The sequence below is a fragment of the Lygodium microphyllum genome, chromosome 5, assembly GCF_053477565.2.
Source record: "Lygodium microphyllum isolate KBCC chromosome 5, Lygodium_microphyllum_v1.1.10, whole genome shotgun sequence".
Taxonomy (NCBI): Eukaryota; Viridiplantae; Streptophyta; class Polypodiopsida; order Schizaeales; family Lygodiaceae; genus Lygodium; species Lygodium microphyllum.
The window spans coordinates 90,990,428-91,008,754 of NC_141139.1; positions in this window are offsets into that span (position 1 = coordinate 90,990,428).

An 18,327-nucleotide genomic window follows, 5' to 3' on the forward strand; every position below is an offset into this window, starting at 1 on the left:
TTGAAATTTATATGGTTGTTAGCTTTACACCATTTCATGATGCATACTATGTTTGCATAGAATTTGGTCCCTTTGCACATGACTATTGAAAGAAAAGTAATCTAGAAAAAATGAAAGATGTGCATGGAGAAACATTAAATGTTTGGAGTTGGTAACCAATGGATTCTTTGCAACAAGAGAAGGAAGTTGAAAAGAATAGCTCTAGAATCCCTCCAATCCTATTGTGGATTCTACAACTAGCTCAAATGGAATCTCAATAGTAGGAGGGGAAACCGTTTCAAAAGTGAATGCATCAAAGATCCTTAAGTGTAGAGTAAAAAGCCTTTACATCCTACTATGCCTAAAGGGTGTAAAGAATACTCAAAGGAAAACATGAAAACTTTGAAGAAGGGTAAAGAAGTTGTGGCACACAATAAATCAAATTAAACAAAAAAACTTCTCTTAAGAATTTTCATCCCTATGCTATCAAAGATGAATATAATATACTTTTTGAGTTGATGGATTTGGATCATATCTTGATTATGATGTTGGCTTAGATTGTATCTATTAGGAGATCTTCTAATGGACACCCTCCTTTTAATTTTAACCATTGAGCTTGGCCCTTTTGGATATCAAGTTAACTTTGATCATATCTTTTTTCCATTGGACATAGTTAAGCTAACCTTTGAAATTTTTCTATATCAATTTTTTAAAAACTAAGTTAAATGTAGGTGGGTTAGTCCTATGGTTACCATTAGTTATTATTGTGAGCATTGGCAAAGATGTGTGACAATAGCAATTGATTATTCAAAGCAATATGGCCAAACTAGAGGACATAATTCTCTTCTACCTTGATGTAATTTATTTGACCACCTTGATGTAATTTCATTGATCATATTACAAAATGTTGAAGTTCTTCTTAAAAGATTGAAACAATTTTGACTTAGTGCAAGGATCCAATTGAAAGCAAAGTGGGATATTATAGGTGATGCATCTAATCATTTCTAGTTGTATATATGTTTCAAAAAACATTTTAGTAGTAGCTATTGAATTAGATGCTTCTAGTGATTAGACCCAATAGGTCATTATCTTTTCAAACATCTAAATGGATCACATTCTTCAAATGATATGATGGTTCTTGATACATCTAGTCCTTTAGAGGAGATACTTTTTGTAAAATAAGGTCTATGCAAAAAGGCAAGTGTCTTCGTGTTGATAGTTTCCTTCTTGAGTTTTATTTAGTTGTTCAAGACACTTATCTTGATTATTTGTGTGAACTCATCAATCATATTAGAAATCCTAGAGAAGTTGATCAATACATCAATAGCCCTTATAAAAATTGTTTCTTAAACTCAAAAAAGGCTCAAACAATCACATTAGAGGCATGTTACTATGTTGAATCTAGCTTGCCAAGTTTTTCCAAATCTCTAGTCTTGAGGATAAAACTTATCCTCCGTGGGATTGTTCATTCAAAGGATAGTTTAAAAACCCCTTTTTAAAAATTTTACACCATTTTATATACCCCTTCTATGAATTTCAGAGGAAATATTTATATCCCTTCTATAAATCTAAAATTCAAAGAGAGTGCATTTTTATGGCCCCTTCTATATAATTCAAATTAAAGCATAATGATGTAATACTTTAGCCATGGAAATTTCACTATGATCTAAGATGGATATTCCCTCCCTCCAACAGAACTTGTATGTGATAGTGATTGACTAAGAAGGAGCCTAAATATAAAGGACAAAAATATGCCATAAATGGCAACAGATCAACTTGCATAAAATGCTCAAATAAACATCATAATGGTCACAATAAAATGTCCAAAATATCTAGAAATATCAAGTATGAACTAGACTCACATGAGCTAACTAGACTGCTAACACCCTCTCTCAAATCACGGGTGATCTGATACAATGATAGTGACTCATCATAGTCCATACAATAAAGCCCACCAAAATAAGACCATGGAAACCCAAGTAATCAATGATGAAGCCACCACCAAGATGCCTCAAAGAGAACCTATGTGTCAATGTTGAGTGTCTAATACAAGACCATCCAGTCGAAAATGCCTCCAAACATACGTGACCATGGATTTCTTGCCTTTGGCCGAGACCGCCAAAGTGTCGCCTTATATGAGCTCGAACTAGGAGCCAATACCGCTCTTTGTCAAATAACAACCCGATTTCTTGCCTTTGGCCAAGATTGCTGTCGCCTTATATGAGCTTAAACTAGGAGCCAATACCGCTCTTTGTCAAATAACAACCCATCATGAACCTAGTTATCAATCCTAACTCCAAAATTTCAAAACCTATTAGAATTTAGTTGATGTGTCAGGGATGTCCCTCTCTGGAACCTGTACACCTATATACATGTATAGATAAGGCATACTTGCCCCATCTCACCACCCTCTCACACTCCCTCTCTTGCACTAGAGAGTTGTGAGGGATGACCGCATCATCGGTACTAGAAACCAGGAAGTGCCGCCAATCCCTTTCTGCGGTTTGAACAAGATGGTCATGTCCGCCCCTTGGCCTTGGCCAGGATCGGAGTCAAAGTAAGAGAAAGAGGATGACTGAGCAGAGGAGTTAGGATCTTGCTTTATCTTCATCTCTGCCTTCCTTGAAGCTGCTAACTCTTTTCAATCCTTGCACAAATGTCCCTTCTTACCAGAATGATAACATTAGGCTGGGCCTTCAACTTCTTCTTCCTATCACCCCTCTTTGAAGCTATAAAGGCCTCACTGGATCTACCAGATAAGGAGGGACGCGTCTCCTATAACCGCAAAGACATCTCATGCTCAAGCAACATCGAGGACGTATATAGAAAATTGACAAGTGTCAATGTTGTTTGACCCCACAAAGCATTGGCCACTCCATTAAACTCTAGAGGGAGCTTATAAAGTATGCTCTAATGCTGCTATAATAAATCTGTCTAAAAGGGATGAAATAGATTTTGAAGGCCCATAATGGGTTAACAGAGGTATCGATGCTTTTTGATGGATGATAGCACTTCCGGGTAATCATACCCATCATTTACTACAGGAATTTTGTTATATGCATGGTAGTACTCCCAAAGATTTCATAGAGGCTTCAAAGTGAGAGCTTATGACAATTTACTACTATCTAAACTGTGTATATAGCAGGGTATTCACTATCCATAGGGTTTCCAAATTGATTTATGGTGTTCAAAGACTCCTGTTGAATGCTATTGATGCTCTATGGTTGATAGATGATTGCCAAAACCAAAGTACATGCTTTGGAGTAATTTTTGGGCAGCATATGTATGTTTTAATGCTGCTATAATAAATCTATTTGAAAGGGCTGAAATGGATTTTGAAGGCCCATAATGGGTTAACAGAGTTATTGATGCTTTTTGATGGATGATAGCACTTCTAGGTAATGATACCCAACATTTACTACAATGATTTCATTATATGCATGGATATATAAGGCATATGTCATTGATTTTGGAGTAGAGATATTGATGTATGTCAGAGTATATTTGAGTCATAGTCTTAGAGTGTGTTATGGGCTAGCACCCCAAGTGTGTCTTCATGCCTAGGATTTGGGTATATTATATGGATGTACTGAGATTGCTTTGCTGAGCTACATGTGATACAAGATCTTTGGATTGTGCCTTGATTATTGTTTTTGGATTCATCTAATCTTTATATTCTCTTTCTTTCATCCTATTCCAGGACTCAAAATCTTTGTACCCTTCTATATTTTACCCCTTTTTGGTCAGATTGATTAGATTTATTGCTACATTTCACATTGGGCTGGTCTTTCCAGACTTGGGTAGCACCTTAGTAGTTTGGGCGGCCTCTCTATCATGCTAGGAATAGGACAGATCTACATTTATTTGCAGGGACTCCATTTCTGGACACTCCTAGTTCTTGACCAATTGGCTACATTTATAGGTTGAAGACTTGCTTTCCTTTGCATTTACTACTCCATCTCTCTACTCAGCATTGCCTATTCCTTTCGGCATCAAATACTCCATGTCTACTCAATTTACTTCAAGGGTCTACTGTAGTTTATGAAGTAGCAATGTAAGATCCAATCCATATCTATGCGGTTTGCAAATCTTTTGGGGGGAAACATTCTCAAAATTTTCAAATATTTAATTGCACTTTGATATGTCACAAATTAGTGGTGGAATTATTACTTACTCAATTTGATTTATCAAAACAAGTCCCAATCCTATTGTAGGAAGTGCAGAGTTTGCATATCATCATCGTAGTCTTGCTACAGGTAATGCAAATTTTCTTTACTTTGAAGTACTATTTGCAAAGAATAGTGCTTCATGCTACTTGGGGAGAAAGCCCAAGCCATTTTAAAGACTCTTTTCCAATAATTACGATGAACTTTATGTATTTGTTGATTGGTCATTTATGTTTCAAGAAACATGTATTTTATGCCATCTTTTATTTGGCTATGCAAGAAATCATGGTTCCCGATGAGAAACTACACAAGTTTAAGTTTGACAACTAGTTTGATATGAGATATTTCAAGTGTGGGAAGTCACATTTGTTTGGAATCCAATGGACACATGGTCATCTTCAAAAGGGATCATTGTGAGAGAATCCATGCGTTCATTGATTGTTTCAAGTGGGAGATGGTCAAGCTAGGTAAAAATATGGGAAGCACGGAAAAACTGAACTTGGTTTGCCTACATTTTTATTGCCTGATTTTCATCGTGGGTTGCTCATATCCCAAATCCTTTCTCCCCTTCAATTTCAACTTTCTCTACTACCTCTAGCCATGGTCAAATCTTATGTAAAGAAGGTGTGGTAATTGCGTATAGGCTATGAAGCATAGCTAAATAGCCCTAGGATGAAGATGATCACCCTAGACTGGTCCAATAGTCCTCTAGAGATCACCTATGCCAAACATGAAGATTCCATGACTCGTAAATCAACCTTGAAAGGTTCAAATGGAGTAGGCAAGTATCAAACTCCTTTTTTTGATTCTACCATTTAGTTGGACACATCATACACAAATAGTAGATTATGGTTGTTGCAAATCGGATTGGTGCAATTTGTTGAGTTACCTTGGAATGATTGGGCAAAAAATCAATATGTAGCGGCACTTATGGATGTCATAAAAAATAATGGTAAGGTTGGTGGCAAGTTCAATTTCACACAGATGCCTTTTCTCTTGTTTATGAGAATGTTAGGAATTGGAGATGTACTATTGAAGAGGCAATATAGATAGTTTGATCAACCAATAGGAACTAGGAACTGATACATACTTAGGCAATTGGATCCATTAGAAAAGTATAAGATTAACTGGTTCCTAGTAACTTAGGATACATATGGGATTCTTTGGTTTGCAAAGAATAGTGTGGTCCCCGATTGGGCTAGAAACTTGCATGATAGGTTGATGTAGGAGATTTACATTTCCATAGTGAGAAGAATGGAATAGAGGGGTTGAATTGCACTGATTCTTGCAACCCTTTATGCTCATTTAGTTGATCTCTTTCCTAATGTGAAGATGAGTCTTTGGGAAGGCTTAAATAGTGATATGCATCATCATTATGGTCGCCTCAATGGAAATAGGTTGACAACGTACTTTTGGATGCTAGTGAAATCATGAGGAGCAGTTGTATTATATGCATCGTGGACATAATGTGGATAATGCTCAAAAGAAGTTGGCATGCTATGACATGGACTTGAATGATCATAATATGGGTTTAAATGTATCTTTGCAAGATGATTTTTCTAATTGGTTGAATATGGAGTCCAAGGATTAGGACAAAAAAGATGTTGTTTTAATGGATATGCAAAAAAAGGTTCATTTTTCCGAAATTAAGTTGAAATCCACTATGGGAAAACATGATGATGCTATGCATGTTGTGACTGGTTTGCATGATAACAAAGAGGGATGTAGTTCTTCCACTATGCCATCTAGTTTAGATATAGTATGTGCTTGGGCAGATGGTATTCATAATTTTCTTGTGAATCTTCAAATCACTAGTACTATTAAGCTTGACGTAGTTCAAATCGTGTAGAAGCAGTTGAAGGAAGAGAAGGACAAGAATGAGATATTGCATTTGGACTATTGCATAATTATCAATCCAATATTTTGTAAGGTCTCCTCGTTGGTTTCCATAGGCCTAGTTAAATATTGTATATCATGGATATTAATTCTATACAAAATGTGGTAAACATTCGTTAAGTGTTGAGTTACCCATAAATGTCACTCTTTGTAAATGCACTTTGGGTATAGCCTAGGAAAGAACTGTATGCTTATTTAGTTTGAATTCAAAAATATAATTTAGAATTTAGAGAGATGTACATACTAGTATGTTAATGTTAATGTACCAAATAGGAGAGACAAATTCCAAATGCAAATGTATAGAGGAAGAAATGAATAGGGTGAAACAACAATTATTCAAATCTTACAAATATCTAGATCACAAAAATTATCATTCAGTGTATTTTTCCTGACTAAGTTTCAAAAAACCAAGTGAATTCAACTTGTCTTAGTGAAACCTAGCTATTTTTTGGATATTTTAAATGTAAAAATGGCTAATGCCAACGCTTTTAAAAAAAGGTCTTATTTCAATCTCCTCCTTTTTTTTTGTTGGATGTAGACAAAATTTCACGTATCTTAATATGTTACATCTTGTTATAGAAATCAAGAGAACTTGCATTGAATAAAGATCTAACCTATAATGCATGATTTAGCAGACCCTAGGAAAGACATTTCCATCTTGTTTGAGTTTTCCAAGCCCCAAGAAAGCTACTCCAATGTCTTATCAGAGTACCAAACTAGTATTAACACTTGCATCTCTATTTCATTGCACATATTTTCATGCTCCATACTCCAATTAAATATTCCTTGATGGCTATTTTAAAGAATGAGGTTTCATTTCCTAAAAACTTGCTATGCAATGTGTTTGATGCACTTGTGTTTGGGATTTTCTAGGATCATGGAGTGAAGACTTTGAATGTGTTTGCCTCTTCATTGATTTGACACCTATTCCACATATAATATACATCACATGGTTGATTTCCTTTGTGAATATAAGGTTTGAACTTATAACAAAGATGGCTGTGTTGGCACAAAAAGGAATCAAAGGTAGGGGTTAAATTTTTTATACTCTTGACAAAAATATTGTTGAAAATCACCTATTACAGTGAATAGGCCTCTACTTCATATATGTCGACATCATATGGTTAGTTTAGTCTATGAATATGGGTTAGAAATTGTAGAAAAGATGGTTGTGTTGGCATGTAACTAAAAAATCAAAAGGAAGGTTTGACATTTTGATACCTTGACAAACTGCCTCTTCAATAATATGATCTATCTATGTAAAAAATTAAAAACCACTTCATACAATTTGTTAAAGGTTTTAAGAGCTTGTTGTATAAGAGAATTTGTCATTACTGTACTTCTTTTAGAAATTCAAACATAAGTAGAGTACTTGACATTCTCCCATTGTTGAGTTAGAACCTATGAAGATGAGAGAGTGTATAATTTTAGTGGAGGAGATCATCCATAGCTATTTCAATTCTCATGGAATGTTGTGCTCATTTGAGATGTGATGTAGCAGATCTTTAAGGATGTTGATATTAGACGGCATAATGATGTGGAAAATGCATTAATTATGAGCCAAAACTATTTTTATTAAAAGTCTTAGAAACATGGCTTGTAAGCCTTGCACATGGGGTGCCTTTTTAGACATGGCCATACACTTAAAAAGAAGTTTCTTTAGCAAAGAGGGAATCACTTTTCTAAATATTTTGTCATATGCTAAAAGTGGCACTGTAATGAAAATTTAGAAGTTTTCATACAAGTGATAATGGATAAAAAGTGTGCCATCTTTTAAGTGTATTTCTTTCCTAGGACTCTAATAGAATGTTGAATCATATGAGGACTAACAGTTGCTGCAACTATAAGAGATATGTTGTGAAATGGATGGTTAATATCAAGGACTATAATCTACGTATTTTCTTACAACTTAATGTTTATGAACATGTCAAGTTCACAAGGATCCAAGTACATGCACTTGACAATGAAGAACTAGAGAATAGACAACTTGGATGTAACATTCTACAATTCTTGGGTTTTTACACATTCAAGTGGTTATTTTTCTTTCTTGTGATAGTTGTAGTCCTAATCAAGCGATTCTATTTCTTTTACCTAGTCAAATCATTATTCTTCCTTAGGGTGATGATCATCACAGTCAAGATAAGTTGAATAGTTCCATTGCTAAACTTATATATTATAGATAGATGAAAATGATACTGTGATGTCTTACACGGATCCCCATTGAATTTCAAATCAACTCTCATAAAGAGTCTTGCCAAGCACAATAATTTTTCTTGAGAAATGTTCTTTGAGTGGACGGATTGTCGATATTGATACATTATTCTCCTCTCAAGGGGCCAGGATGGAAATTACACTCTAGCACAACCATGCAAGGTATTAAGAAAGATTGGCATAGCAAAGTTTGTAATGCCATACATTTAATGGACATTGTCATTGAGATTACACATGATCTTGAAGAGAAAATATTCTTTAATGAGTTGAGTCAAGTCTTAACATCTTAAGAGATACTCAAAAAATTCAATTAGGTAACTATGAAGATAAGATCGTGTGTGTGTGTGTGTGTGCGCGCGCGCGCGCACGCATGCGTGCTAAATCAAAATGAGAAACATTTGTAGCACAAGGCGTTCATTATGACATGTTTGCTCATGTGCAATCATAGTTTTTATCCTCATAATACTCCAACAATTTGGAAACCTAAAATTGAGCTATGTAATTGGATATTTTAGGAAAAATGTCATTTTAGAAAGGGGCTTCACATACAACTGAAAATGAAAATCCTTCTATCAAAAGGGGGAAAAAAGGAATTGGGGATATTGATGGAGGGTAGACTCAAAAAAATTAGCTAAACACTCAAGACAACCAACTATGGTGATTTGGGTTGGAGATGCACCCTTTGTGTTAGTGATTCATGATCTTACAAGGGTTGATGGATCGTAGGCAAAACTGAATGAGCTAGAGCCCTTGCATGGCTATTCAAAAATCAAGTCTAATCACCAACACCATTTCTCTACTTGTGCATGTGTCCTACACATCATAATTAACACATTTGAGTGGTTTCATTTGATAATCATCAAATGCCTTTCTTAGTGTTTATTGTAATTCCAAATGAATTGTGTAGCGCAATAACATGCACTCATAGGCATGTCTGTAAAAACTTGTTTAAAAAATGTGATAAAAATTTTGTGTGGGATAAAGTTTCAAAAAATACACAGTTTCATAGTTGTATGATGTTTATGAAATCTAGTTTGTTCCATATCCAACTACTTTTGGGATTCTCATTAGGTTTGGTAGCAACAAAAGTTCATGAATTCTAGTGCTGACATAGTAAGAATCTTTTTGAAGTTAGCAAAGATCAAGTAATGTAGAACATGATAGGAAACCAAAGAAAATTGCAAAACCTTTCACATCATACGAAAACCATAGTATATCCATAAGTTTTTCCAATGGAAGTTTTTGTTAAAAGTCAATCAAGAGTACTAATTTTTCTCTCTTTTGAAGTAGAGTTCTATTACTGAAAACTAGTTTATGTGTATATTTACCTAAGTGTGCTATGTTAATGTTTGCATCACTAGTTTGGATCAAGATAAATTAAATTCCAAACTAATAGTTTTTGGTCTCTAGCTCACATCCTAAATATAGAAAAAACCAAATATGCATTACAATAGCTATTTTTTCTCCTCCTCATTGACATCACGTATCCTCGTCTAGTCAAACATCCACAAGTCATTGATCATAGTAAACCACATGCTATCATGTTTATCCAAGGGGGACATAGAGGACTCCTAACCCACATGGGCATCACCAATCCGCATGAAGCTAAGCCATGTAAGGCCAATAGCATTGGTGGTTGGGATTCTTAGGAAGGGATTTTTGCCACATTTGTAAGTGGGCCCTATAGATGTTTGGGACCTACTTGTGTAAGAATGTTGTGAATTAATTTGATTAGACACTCATGAAAAGAATCACATTAATTATCAAGGTAATCCTGACCTAATAAATCAAGTGCAATGTTTTGATGCCAAACTTTCAAAATGACCCTACCATATACTAACAATAACGATCAAACATTTAAAGTGGCGCTACAATACACTAACAATAACAATCATGAATTGACATATCAATTATTAGAAGTGGTGGTTAAAACCTTATGTGATTCCCATCATTATGGAAAATGTTTTTAGTAAGCCTCAATTGTTAGTTAAAATTGAACCTTGCCAATAACAGGCACAATTTGAATTTATCCTAAATATATTATCCCAAAGCAAACAAAAAATAAAATATATTCTATTGGAAACCTTGTAACATTTTTGTGAATATTTTATCTATTGACTCATATTTTTGCTGATTGAATAATAGGTTAAGGCCTTTTTACAATTGAGAAAATTACTTTTTACGAACCTATCATGGGCCATAATCGATGCAAATTCTCATCATACATGATGACATTTGCTAAGATAGATTCCAAAATCTTTGTTTGAAACACTTTAAGTTTGAAGTGCATTTAGTATGCCTTTATGAAAATACAATGTCCACAAATATGCATTTAAAGTAAGTGGGATGAAGTTCCCTAAATTTCCATACACATATGTTTCCACAATATTTTTAAAAAAATTTAAGTATTTTCAACAAGTTATGACAGAACCTTTTGACATCTTGGCTTTGTAAAAAATTTTATTTACCGCCATAGGTCCATAAAAGATATTGTCCTTCCAAGTAGTGGGATGATGTACTTGAAGGCTCTCAAGTTATCAATCTTTGTCAATGATTGATTGACATATCTTAAAAGGTCATTGCGTGTTCTAAAAGGAAACCCAAAAGTAAGTGAATATCTCAGTTCTCATTCTAGGAAAGTAGCAATGTGGTACTTCTTTTAGTCCCATTTTGGAAAATGCAAATTTGCAACCTCTAATAAGCAGAAGCAATCACAGACTACATAAATCATGCTAAGTAAAAGATTGACGTGTCATTCTACGCATCTTGCTTGCATACATCGCTTACTATTTAAAATAACAAAAATATACATTGAATTGGGGGACTGACAAAGAAGAAAATAAGGCCACTTCTCACAAAATTTTAGAGCTTATTTAAATGTAAATTGCATTGAATCCCTCAATGCTATTAACCAATTGGTACTTTAAAAGGTTAATGGAGTGAAATTTTTACTTTTTGTGATGTATTAGAGATTTTAGCAAAGTGGAATATCCCATTCACATTTACCAAAAGAACATTGATACAATGGGTGTAGATTGGGATGTGCATGTGCAGATGCACACACATGCGTGCACACATACATAGTGTGCATGTGTGTGTGTGTGTGTGTAGGCATGTAAATACATATAGCATGGCTATTCAATTACATGGGTACAATACAAATATATGAGGTGAAAAGTGAATAGAATTAACCAAAATAACAGTTAATGCTATTACTTGATTATATGCACATTAGTATTGCATTATTATTTGTATAGTAAAGACAACATGCTTAGACTCAACAACATAGAGTTTGCTTGTCCTCCTTTGGGAGTGTATCTTGTTGTGGTTGGTAGAGTTCAATACGAAAGTAACACATGATTTGTTTTTGTATTTTTCTCTTTTTTCTTTCATGCATTTTGTGTGTACATACAATGTTGATTGAAAAGATCCCTCAATTATATGCATAGTGAACTTCAATCGTATAAAGGCTTAACAAAACTCTTGATGGCCATGCAAATTTATGCAATTGGAGTATATCTACATGTACTAGTTCAACTTTAACAAATCATTCATGTTAGTTTTCTTTTTCTTCCATTCTTAACTAATGCTACTGTGGAAGACCCCTAGGGTAATTTTATATGGACATAAGGATGTTATAAGTATCTCTTATTATTGTGTTTTGACCCTAATGATAATGTTTTTCTAAAAATTTAAAAGCACATCCTCAACCCTTCAAAAATAGATGTCATTAAACATCACCATAGTGTCTAGTGATAGTAACAAAACAAATGGTCACTCCCCATCTTCCTAAGCTTTTTGGAAAGCGTAGAAACATGTCCACATCCTTGTACATTGAAGATGCAATGTCTAGTACATATGCCTCGAGAAAAGCCACCATCAAATATTTACTTGAGCAATAAGTTATGCATAGAGACAAATGTTGATTGGAGAACAAACACTACCAATAGTTTGTTCAAATCTCATTGATTAAAAAATTCAAATATCAACAAATAATTTTATATATGAGCTTAAAGATCTATGCATTTTTCCAAGTATGATAGCTGTGCATGCATCTTTCCAAGTAAAGTTTTATTATCAAGCAACATTTTTTCTTACTTTTTTGTGCAAGTTGAATATAGTATACTTATATCAATGGTAAACAAGTTGGATAAGTTAATGCTATACAAAAACATCATGAAATCCTATCAAAAGTTTGCAAGAGAGAGAGAAAGAGAGATAGAGGTCTTGGTATAGGAGAGAAGTTCAATTGCTTACACTAAAATCAAGCAAAACCCCTATGAAGCTAATTATTCCCCCAAGATCTAGAACTTCTCTCTGTGGTCCACACTTTATAAATATGGTGATATTACCTTTTAAGAATGATATTTTCACTAGTAACAAAATATAAGAGTCTTAGATGGATATTCACCCATTCCAAACTAAATATGGACAGACAAATATAGAATATAAAAACGAGATCAAGAACATATTCACTCATAAAGAAGATAAATATGAGATCAAATATAGAACAAGAAAGGATAATGTAGTGTCAAATGCATTGAGAAAAAATGTATTCTTAAACATTCAAAGAAGCTTGAGTTTAATATCTAGACATGGTAACCTAGTTATAAAACTCTCTCAAGAGTTATTTCCCTTGATTCAAAATATCCAGCTTTCACAAAAATAATAATACAAAGTTGAAGCTCTATCAAAGAGAAATCTAGGACAAAGGATTATCAACTCAAGGAAGGATACCTTTACTTTTGAAAAAAAGTGGCATTGCTTTCCCAAATCTCAATGATGGCTTAAAGATAAAAATCTTACGGGAAGCTAATGATAGCCCTATTGTAGGACATTTGAGTTATCCTAAGACCCTTAATGCTATCTAGAGGAGGTAACAAAAGGCATTGATGAAGGGAGACATTCTATGCTATGCGACTCTATGCCTATATTGCCAAATGATCAAGGTAGAAAGAATCAAAATGCTAAGTGACCTTCAAGACTTGGACATTTCATAGTAGTGAAGATAGACCAACGAAAATAGACCATATGATCCTAGTCAAGTTTACATGTAAGTTCTCCTTTATTAAATAGATTTAAGATTACATTGACTATCAAGAAGTATAATCAAGTAGGGAAATTTAAATTTCACATCTAAGTTTTGGACTCACTTTTTTTGTAACTAGTGCTAGGGATTAAAAGTGAAATGAATAGTGATAGGTATTCAAAGCTCACATATAAGTTCTAGACTTTTCTATTTCATGCTATTGCAGCCCATTCAATACTACTTATCACTATGAACTAGACGGATAGTCTAAAATAGTAAATCAAGTCATTGAGGAACTTCTAAGAGCCATGATGGGTGCAAACTAAGGAGATAGATTAAATATCTACCTTTGGTAGAGTTTTATTATAATTTTCTTACTAAAGAATCATTAAGACAACACCATTCTAAAAGCATTGTATAGACAAAAATGTTTGCCACCCTTAAACTTCTCAAATGCAACTTTTAAGGTGGAGGCCTTAGAAGCTATGCTATAATGCAAGGCCTTCGTTATGATATCAAATCAACTCAAGACCAATAAAATGCTTACTTACATTCTTAAATGATCAAAATAGTGTTCAAAGAAGGCAACATGGTTTTGTTGAGATGAGCTCCACATGAGTTTGCATCCACTACATGCCTTAGTGATGTGGCATAACTTTACTCATTGGTACATTAAGCAATAAATATGGAGGATGTGCTAGTGATTCTATAATTGGACTACAACCACATTGTCCAATCTTGGTTATGGCACATTCATTGGGCCACCTCATCTATCTTTAGCACGTTCACACTATGTAATTTCATATTAGTTTTTAATCATGTTTTAGACTAGCTACTTATGTGTGAAAGAAGAATAATAATATTAAGAAGCTCTCCCAATCTCTCTTTGATGCCAGGAGGCATATTTCACGATGGATTCCGTGAGGTTTTACGGTGAATTCCGTAAACTTTGATGACCGGGGCTCATACATAAAGTGGATTCTTTGTGCGAGAAGTTGATGGGGATACTCATTTTCGGGCGTTTCATTAATTTAGTGTGTACATGGGTGATTCCACAAAATGCATATTAAATTAATAAACATTTATGAGTTTTGAGTGTGCACTCGTAATAAATTAAGGTTAGGATTTATTTCTAACCAGTTGATTTATTTATGTAGCTGAAGACTGCTAGGTATTCACTTTTGTCGGTTTAATTGTATTATTTTACTAACGATTGTGAATGCTTCAGTTGATGTGTAGAGATAGCAGTAGTGGCGAAGGAAAGCATTGAAGGATAGCGAGTATTCGATTTATGGATTATATTTTGATGGGCGCATACTTTAGGCATGGTGCCTATATTTTGTCGCGCCTATTTATTGAGGTGTCGGATATTTATTATTATTTTGTATGCGCATGGGCGCACAATTATGTTATTTCTATTTGGACATTGTATTGGGCGTGCCAGACTCTTTGGGCACCGTCCATTAGCTTTATTCCTATTTTTGTGTAAAAGCAAACTCAAAAGCTAAAAGCTTGCTATTTTATAATTTGGGCTATTATTTGAGCATGAAGATGAAATAAACATAAAATACATGCTTTGTGGAGCGCTCACACAAGGCATGGGGAGAGATTGCACCCAATTGGTCTCTTGCTCTTGTCGTTCATGCTTTTCACCTTGTAATTTGTGCAAAAAGTAGAGTTCATTGTTCTTGGGGACCTTCCGGCATTCACTACATGAGCATACAGCATCCGATCTGCGCACCAGTGGTATCAGAGCGAAGCTGAGATCAAGAGCTTCCAATCGCTACCCATCTCGTGTGAAGGCGGAGCTCCTCGAATGATCGGGCTCTATGGTCAATCTCGTCGCGAACCGTCAATACAGGCAGACTTCTGGTGATCAAGAACTCGTGTTTCCATCATTGGATCGCGAGGGACTAGTCTATAGAGGCGGAGGAGCACTCCTACATCTCCTTCATCAAGTCGTGGTTACACAGAGATAAGCTCCATAGCTCACAAATTTCAAAGCTTTTATTATTAGTAAGCTTAGCATTAAAGCTTACTAAGCTTTAAGAAGCTTGAAAAAGCTTCGATTTGACATCGTGAGGTCTCAAGAGACCTCCGATTTTTCCGCGGCGTTAGAAAAACGCCCCCCCCCCCCCCCACGATTTGCGCCGTTTCTTGCTTATTAAGCTTCAAGCTTAATCAATTAAGCTAGAGTCACATAAGTTCTTCAATCTTGCAAGTCACAACTAGCTCCAGGTCACACCCAAACAGTCAAGTTCAGCAAGTATCTTCAAGTCAAATTTTGCAAGTTAGATAAATCGACTAAGTTCTGCAAGTCTGCAACTCTACAAGTCAGACTAGTCAACTGGAATCAGAACTGACTTGTGCTCAAAACTCCTAGAATGGATGTTCCTGCGCAGAAACTCGGAACTGCAAAGTTGTTCATTTGAAGGTACTCTACCTATACGCAGGTTTGCTGAAGCATTTTCAGCATACGAAGAAGGATAAAACACAGATTTTTCGAAGATTGACGAAACTATACCCAAAAATACATAAGCCTTGTATTCCCGAACTTGAGCTACGCTCATCCCGCTAACTTGATTTTGAGTGAGAAAGGTCTTTTGAGTTTTGCAGGATGACGGAACCACATATGGATGATCTTATGGTGGCTGAAGGTGACCTACCTGAGCCTACAATGGAGCAAAAGCTAGACTTAATCATGATGCAATTGGAAGAAGAATGAAGGGCTAGGCAAGCATTGCAAGCTCAACTGGCAAATTTACAAAGAGCGTCTACCGACAAAGAAGAACCTCAAGCTGAAGATCTTATTCGACATACCATCGACGCAACTCTTGAAGCTTAAACCATCCGCAAGGAATCAAAGATAAGTAAAAGAAGTTTCAAATTCCGTACTTTCAATGGCATATGAGAAGGAAAAACTGTTCTAGCATTCATTAGTAAGTTTGACGACTATTTCCATGAGGAAACCTATGCAGAAAAATATAAAATCAAGTGTGTCACTAATCATTTAGTAGAAGAGCATCTCTTTGGTGGACTATAGTATGCAAGAGCATAGATTGTCCTGATACTTGGGAGAATTTCAAGAAGAAGTTCATGCAGAATTTCCTTCCACCACAATTTCATGAGAAAGCTATTAAGCAATGGGATCTTCTCCAGCAACAGGATCGTGAGCCTATTCCTCAGTATACAGAGCGTTTTTGGAATGCATTACTCCAGCTACGCATGCTTGAAGACGTACCTGAAGTGACACACAAGCGCAAGTATATGTCTGGACTCCTTGGGCATTACTACGCTGAAGTTAACATGTTCAAGCCTACTACTCTTGAAGACGCCATTTCACTAGCTCACGACACTGAAGATAAGCTACGAGGTAGAGACAGACGTCCACAACAATTCCAAGCCAATGGTAACTATGGATCTAAACAATTCAATTTCAATTTTAGACGATTTAATCCAAGCCGTTTCTCTTCATCATCTTTCCGCAAAAATTGGGCAAAACCACCTGCATTACCAACCAATGTCAATCAAAACCCTAAGCCTATTCCACAGCCAAATCCTAATGTCCCTAGACTTCCCGCCATTGCAAACAATGTAACCAAAGCCAAGCCGATAGTATGCTATAAATGCCACCAGCCTGGACATCTAGCAGGAAATTGTCATTCAAAGAAGCCACCTGCCCATGTCAACTACCTTGGAGCAATGGACGAAGACGAACATGAAGATATGCCTGATTTCACTGAAGATGAGGATGGCAGTATTACACCTTCGGATACTTTACCAAGTATGCCTACTCCGGATACTTTACCAGGTATGCCTACTCCACATTCTTTATTGACTATGAAATGTTTGGTGCATGGAAAGGAAAAGATTATTTTGTATGATGACGGTAGTACTCATGATTTTATTTCAACAGAATTAGTAAAGGAATTGAAGTTACAGACTGTACCTATGCATTATCGCATCAAAGCTGCATTCTTAGGCACTAGGTATAATGGTACACAGGAAGTGCATGACTTAGAGATTCAAATTGGTCAATACGCTGAAAGAAGAAATTTTCTAGTTGTTCCATTACAGTTGAGTGACATTATTTTAGGTATGCCTTGGCGTCACCAGCATAACCCAGATATAGACTATTCCACACACTCAATGAATATTAATTTTCAAGGAAAACCTATTACATTGTATGGTATGCATGCATCTAATGTTTTTCCACTACTTTCGCATACTCAAGCTAAACGTGCACTATGCAAGAGTAGTAAATTCTATCTCATTTGGGTTAATGAAGTGTAAGTAAAAGAAAGTCATATGCACCCTATGCATAAAGAATTTATTGCACATTTTAAGGACTGTTTTGGAGAAGACCTACCACCTGGTTTACCTCCTTCACGTCTAGAAGACCATAAGATAGATTTGATCCCTGGCACACAACCACCTTGCAAAGCACCATATAGACATAACCAGATAGAGCAAAAAGAAATTTAGAGTCAAGTTGAGGAATTACTAAATAGAGGATTGATTCGACCTAGCAGTTCTCCATTCGGTGCACCTGTTCCTGTTAGTCAAGAAAAAGAATAATACCTATTGTATGTGCATTGACTATCGAGCTTTAAATAAGATCACTGTAAAGAATAGGTATCCTATTCCTAGAGTTGATGACTTTATGGACAAACTGCAAGGATCTGCTATATTCAATAAAATAGACCTTAAGTCTGGTTATCATCAGGTGAGACTAGATAAGTCTGACATATTCAAGATTGCATTTAGGACACAGTTTGGTCATTATGAATTTTTAGTGATGCCATTTGGATTGACTAATGCACCTGCTACGTTTAGTAGAATGATGAACCGTATATTTTTGAAATATCAGTATTTTGTAATTGTCTTCTTTGATGATATTTTGGTGTTTAGTCAAAATGAGAAAGAACATTATGAGCATTTGTCATTGGTTTTTCAGTTATTAAAAGATAATCAATTGTATGCAAATCCTGAAAAGAGTGAATTCTTTAAAATAGAAATTGAGTATTTAGGTCATATTGTATCATC